We start from the raw sequence: 6,991 nt of genomic DNA, 5'->3' as shown, positions 1-6,991 counted from the left end.
AGAATTTATGTTTAAAAGGCCTACACGGTGTTAAATTCAAACCTTTCCATTAAAAAGTTTTTAAATTTGAAGAATTTTAAATTCGAGATTTTTTTGATTTTGCAATCATTCAAACTCCAAAAAGAATTTATTAATCAATCGAGTAAACCGTTCTTTATTGTGTGGTTTTACGAGACAGTAGTTGAGGTAATGTACAAATAAAAATAAAAAGAGTAAGAGAAATCGACCGGCAATTGAATGACGTGGGTTCAAATCCCGCCACAGTCGTAAACGTGATATTTTTCCAAAGACTTTCACGATGTTATTTTCGAAGTAATATTGTGGACTTACATATGAACATTAGTTCAATTTTTTCTTCGGTCTTACGATCAAGTTAAAATAAAAAGACAGTTGCTTCTTAATGAGAAGTTTGTTTTAATTTTTATTAGTAATATTGTGGATACGAAATCTTCACATACATATGTATGGTATATCATATAAATAAAAAATAAAACTTAGAATATCAATCATTCAATATTAGCAATTTTTTAAAAATATGTTGAAAAAATCTTGTGCTTGGGCATCTTTTCCAGAAAACATGTCAGTAATAATTATTAGTAGATCTAACATCAGAAAAAACTCCAACCCTCAAATTAACCTCTAAGGAATATGTATCCGTACCCTAGGCATTCTTAGGGTAGGACCCTCTTTATTCTCTCAGGTCCTAAAAAAAACTGCAGATGCAATCAAAACTGCCAAGAAACCCTTAAATAATCCTACTGATCTCTAATCAAGCGGATAGATGGGCGGGTATTTGAACACGAGCACTACTAATAGATTACAGATCACGGTCGCTAATACTCTCAAACTTGCATTATAGAACTTTTCTACTTCAATAAAATAGTTAAATCCTAATTTGTTCTATTCTGAATATAACTTAAAACCGGAATTCCATTCCTATATAGACCGGAGAGTTCCCTTAATTATCCAACGACTCTCACTTAGTTGAACGCATAGAACCAAAGGTATTTACATTCTACGCTAAGTGTTGGGATGTCCTAGGCAATTCTTTGGGTCTATTGTTTTCAGAGTTTTTGTCTACTTTCTAGCCGCGACGATTTACCCTTTGGAACAAGAGAAGGGTGATCGGGACAAAAAGAGAGACCAAGCCGGAGGATCCACCGTTGGTGTACTGGTGGTGGTTCCTCGTAATTGTATCGATTGTCTTAGGGCGGCACTGGCCCGCCAGCCGACCGTTACGTTAGCCATGAATGGCAGAACGTGCCTGCCCCTAGCCGGGGTGACCCTTTGTTGTTGTTTCACTTATCGAAAATAAAAATCCCTAACCGGATAAAAGTTTGACCTGAATTTTTTTGCCTCCGCTCGCCGCAGAGAGGGGACAGACAATGCCCCAAAGATTTACATATGCGAGTGGCGAACAGCCACTGAAGGCCACTTTCGTCTCTTCTTAGCTCGTTTGCCTCACGAACTTAACAAGAAGAATGGCAAAAATTGGATTTCGTCGCCTGCCAAAGCGCTTTCCTTTGTGAACACATCCTTGCAATGTGGAAAAGAAACTAGCATCTTCAAACGACCACTCAGTATCTCCATCAACCCTCCTCTGATTCTTTAATAAATATAAGACCTTTGACCAGGAGTAAAAACAATCCGGTCTGATTTTTTTGCAAGAGCAGATGCAACCTTTTTCAGGAATTAATATCTTATCTAACACTGATTTTCCTTAGGGAAAAGTATATTTTTAATCTTCTAAGAGGATCGATTTGTGTCAAAGAATCTTGTAAGGAAATTGCAGGCAGGATCTCGAACCTTTTCTCGGAGGGACATCGGAACTTGTGAAGGACACCCTCTTGGCTAGTCGCCTAATGATCGACGAAGAAGAGACTGGGGTTCACTGGGGGTAATTAGTAAAAACAAAGGGCTTAAGAGAGGGGGTAGTTCACAAACGAATCGTAAAATGGTCGCTGAGATAGAAAGACTCGAAGTGGAGAGAGGACAAGTAGCAGACGATAAAATCTAAATGGGAAAGTAATCCTTCGTCTTCCCGAAGGCATACGGATGCTTCCTTAGTTTTACGAAGTAGCGACCTTTGTTTTTCCCTAGTAGGTCGTGGTGACGCCTAAACTGGTGGTTGCGCCTAACCACCTAATGCGTCCACCGTGGTATGCCTAACCAAACCCAGCCCAAACACCTATCCGAGAACTCAAGTATCGATTGATAGCAAGAAAATAACGGCGGTGACCACGGATCTCATACCATTCCAAAGTTACTCGGAAACGTCCAACCATCACTCTCCTTCGTTAATCAAATTGAAACAAAAATCACCGGGAAGAAAATTGAGTACTTTTTCTTTCAATTTGTGGCCGATTCATCCGAATTCGGTCAAAAATGTAAGATTTTAGAAGGAGGAAAGGAAAATCATCGTTAAAGAAGCATTGCCAATTTACGAAGATGTATGGTATTTGGGGGAATTTAGTAGTTGCGTGCAGTAACAAATTACATTGTCCGAGAGTTTATTAGATCCTTTAAGACCAGATGTCCACTCTGGTGGGCATCTTTCGATTCTTGCTCAATACAGCATATGGGAACCCCATCCTCCAAAGCCCAGCTGTCTCCTCAATGCGATCATTACTCATGATTAAGGAGGTTATTCTGATTTTTTGGTATCGAACGATTGACCTCATTTTTTCTCTTTGATTCGAGGTCACATATGCATTGTTCGAGGATGCTCCTTTGTGACAAATTTAAAGTTCTTGTCCCAGTTTGCAGCAATTCCCTTTGCAACCGATGCTTTTGAGGAGAGCACCTATTATTATTTAACAAACCTGAAGGGTAATCCTACCGGACTATTGTCCGTGCAGGTTACCGATTGTCAAAACACGTGGTGAAGATTCCAGGTTTCTGTGTTTCACGGATATTGTCAAGGATGGAAAGTAAGAGTAATTTCATAACAGGAAGTGTTTCGCAAATTTGCCTTGTTACCGAATCAATCGATTTTGGGGTTTATTGACGGATATGGGTTGGACTCTTAATGAGGTAGGAGGATTTTATTTGGAGCAGCTTTTGTGGGTGGTTTCAAGTCTTGTGCATGATGTTTCGTACAAATTACAGTGGCGCACAATAATTTTAAAAGCCATATTTCTTTTATCTATTTTTTAAATGAAGATAATTGCAAAAGAGAAAAATTGGTGTTGGAAAAGGTTACATAGAATTTGAGAGATTAACTCGCAGCAGAGAAGGTATAAAAGACACTGAAACTCAGTGTGCCAATTAGCAATGGAAAAACCATTTAAGAGCGGACTCAAGCTCGCAATATTTCACAGCGCCGCTAAGTTGGTGTCTTATCGCCACTCTCGTCGGCGCCGTGTTCTATAATGAAATTTCTCGACGAAGAAAGTTTTAAAAGTGCAAAAGTGCGAAGAGACAAAAGAGGAGGAAGCCCACTGGAGAAGTAAAAAGAAGGGAAAAGGATAGCCAAAGAAAAGGCAAGATTTAGTAGAATAATAAATTTGGTAGTCGGCTCGACGTCCGCCCAAGAATCGCGGAAAGAATCGCCAGAGATTCTTGTAACTATGTTAAAGTTAAATTAGCCAAAAGATCCTAAAGACCTTTCGTTTTTCTTTCATGCATTTTAAAGAAACCCAAATTAAAATTTTGCTCAGATCTTTTCTAATTGATTATAAAGATAAAATCCTATGAAACATTGGTTTTACTTAGGCATAGGAAAAAGAAAATTAATTCTAGAAAGAAATTAAATTTTTACGAGAAAATGATAATTCGTAACTGAGCACGAATTAGAATTCAATATGGAGAACAAGGCAGAAATGGAAATCATTTCGAAGAAGTGTAAGAGGGCGGAAGGGTGACTTCGTTTTTAATTGAAAGCAGAGTCTGTGGATTTTTAATTAAGAAAATTCAAGATCGAGCAGTTCGTTCATCCACCTATCGAGAACTGCCTGGCATGGCAGCTCAGAGGCTCCTCAAACAGTTTTATAATTGATTTCATTTTCATTTATTTTAGCTCGCTTGCCCCTCTCTCAGCCTCCCCTCTCTTCTCATCACCTACCCACTACGAAGGAACCGGCCTGGCTCCACCTCTCGCCGCAATCAATTTAATGTTTTAATTAAGAGAATATCCGTGAAAAATTATATTTTAATCGGATCCGCACCTTCACCCTCGATACGACCTTCTCCTTTGTCCCAGCCTTTTTGTCCTCCCCGCCTTTTTGTCTTCGTTTTCTACCGATGGCTGTTCGTCCCTGTCAGACGATCGTCAAATCGAGAGTTAAACGTGCGAACGTCACTTGGCGGACGCTGGTTTTAATTCGACGTGCTCCCGATCCAAAAAATCCACCATTTTGAAGATGCTATTCTAGAAACTTACGCAATCGCATCATCAGTTTGGCCAGCTGAGAATAGACCTCTGTTAAGATATCGGCGCGTCATTATCTATTTTCTCACATCCTTTAATTTTTATTTTTGCGAAGAAAGAACCATTTTTTTTCTATTAAAAATGAAAACATCATTTTACTACCGAAAAAATTATTTTCGTTTAGGTCAAATGGACTTTAATGATGAACATTAGTATCAAAATTAAACAATTTATGTATAAATGTGTCAACAATAAGAATTTTTAAAATCAAATTTTTTAAAACTAAAGTCCCCAAAGATAACACAATCAAAATTAAAAAATTTCGAATCGTCTTCAAACTCAGAATTTTAAAATCAAGTTTCCGACGTTGGATAGTTTGAAATATAAAACGTAAATATTTGGTGTGGTTCACAAACATGATTTATCAATTGTACTATTTCAAAAAGCAGGGCTTCGAAATTTCGCTTAAATAATAATTTGTTGCATTATTTGATTTTTGGCATGCTAATAAAGCCGTATTCTGAGTTAAATTCTAAGGTAAAATGGATAAAATTGCACTATATATGAGTGGAATACACAGACAAAACGTGCTTCAAACAAAGCTATTAAATTTTTTAATTTCAAACTAATAGAAACAAAAATGCAAACCCAGGGCTTAAATAATAATCATTGTAAAATCATTGTAAATCATTGTAAATCATTGTAAAATTATACAATAAAATGAATAATTTTAGATTGAAAATTTTAAAATTTATTATTCTGACTGCAAAAATGTAGAGATACGCTAAGAATGAATCTCTAAAACTGAAAATCTTTCAAATTAAAAAATGTTTAATTGTATGCCACATTGAAAAATCTAAAATGGTAGATTCTGCCATTCCAGAGACCTTTAAAAGCCCATAGTCTTGCGATTCCTATACGTTTGTAGTGTTGATACCTTGTAATCTCTCGATTTTCTTTTCAAATTTAGGAATAGAGTTATTTCTTTTTAGAAAAAGAAGCTGATTTCAATCGCAGATGCTATTCTCGAATCTTATGCAACGCAATGCATTTGGGCGGAGAGCATATATAGGCTATGCTAAGAGTGAAACCCGCACGCGCAAAAATGTTTGTTTTAACGTTGCCCCTGCTAGTTTTGCCACCACCAAGACGCCTAGCCTTGAATTATTCAGAATGTGAAAATTTGTAAAATTAGACTTTTCAACATGCGCTTCGAGCTTATTCGGCTCTGGCCTCCGGAAAATCTGCGAACGCCTTTTGATAATAAAATCTCGATCCTGAGAAGCAACAAAGAAGTACCCTAGGCAGGAAGCCAATTAACAATCCGCAGCAAATGTGTCATATGTTTTTACCAAAAAGCTTCTAATATTTTTGGTAAGCTTCGCAAATCTCATATCAAAAATAATGTTTATGTCAATTCTAATGTTAATATATCAAACTATTACTTGCATAGGATTTAAATACTGTTATAAAAATTCAAAACTTTTTTTGCATTTGTATTGGTCGACGAAATTTTTTGAAAAATCGATTCGATAGTTTGATTATGAGATAATTGTTTCAAACATTTCGAATATTTTTAAATACTTAAAATTACTTTTTATATACAATTTAGATACTTCTTTTCAGCTATACGGAAGCAATAATTCCGAATGCATTGTGAAGTGTTAATCTCATTAAATTTTTTCTTCAATGCAGAATAAAAAAATTGGTAATTTAACATTTCATATTTAAGACAGATTTATTACTTGATGATTCATTAAAACTTTTAAATTTCTGAATGCCATAACTTTTAAATTATTAAAAAAATATCCCAATTTGAAATATTAAATTCAAATGAAACCAACTCCAAATAATAAGCTATCTTAAATTTTTATAACCAGCTGATCAAGCTCAATTATTAATACTCACAAATCAGCGTTAAAGTAACCCCACGTCGGCGCTAATGGAGGCCTAAAAAGTTGGGGTTTGCCTGCGGCAGGATTTAAAATTTCAAAATCTCCTCTCGACTCCACTTGTCCCCTGAGACACAAGCAGGAAAAAATGGGAGAAAAATATGCCTTCTTACTGAACCGAAGAAGACAGAAATGTGGCAAAGGGGTGAAGAGAAGGTAAAGATACTCGAAGCCTGCTTCCAGCCTCCCGCATTTTTCACCCTCCATTTTTTTACGCCATCTTTTGCCAGCCTTCCACCCTACCCTACTCGACGTTTGTGACAGGGTTCTCGTCGATTGTTTAGATCAATAACGCCGATTGGGGCGGACGTCCATTTTTCCCTTTATGCCGTCAGCCTGTGCCGCCAAATTCTCTCGTCGGCTTGTTTCATGTTCGAAAATATATAAAAAAAAGGAAACTGACACGAGCTTGCGACCAAACGTTCCACCCAATTGGCGATTGTCTACCAAAAAACTACCCTCGAAAATATCGCGCTCCACTGAGCGAAAATGGCTCCAGAGACATCGCAAATACGCGAGAAAAATATTTAAAAAATGATAGCACTCTTTTTTAATTAATCTCATTTTTGTATAAATCAGTATTGGCAAATTAGATACATAGCTGTAGTTCAGTAATGATAAAAATATCAAAAAGGAAAATCATATAAAAATATGAAATATTTTTTATTAT

Source organism: Belonocnema kinseyi, chromosome 10 (assembly GCF_010883055.1).
Source record: "Belonocnema kinseyi isolate 2016_QV_RU_SX_M_011 chromosome 10, B_treatae_v1, whole genome shotgun sequence".
NCBI lineage: Eukaryota > Metazoa > Arthropoda > Insecta > Hymenoptera > Cynipidae > Belonocnema > Belonocnema kinseyi.
Note: the sequence above shows the minus strand (reverse complement) of the source record.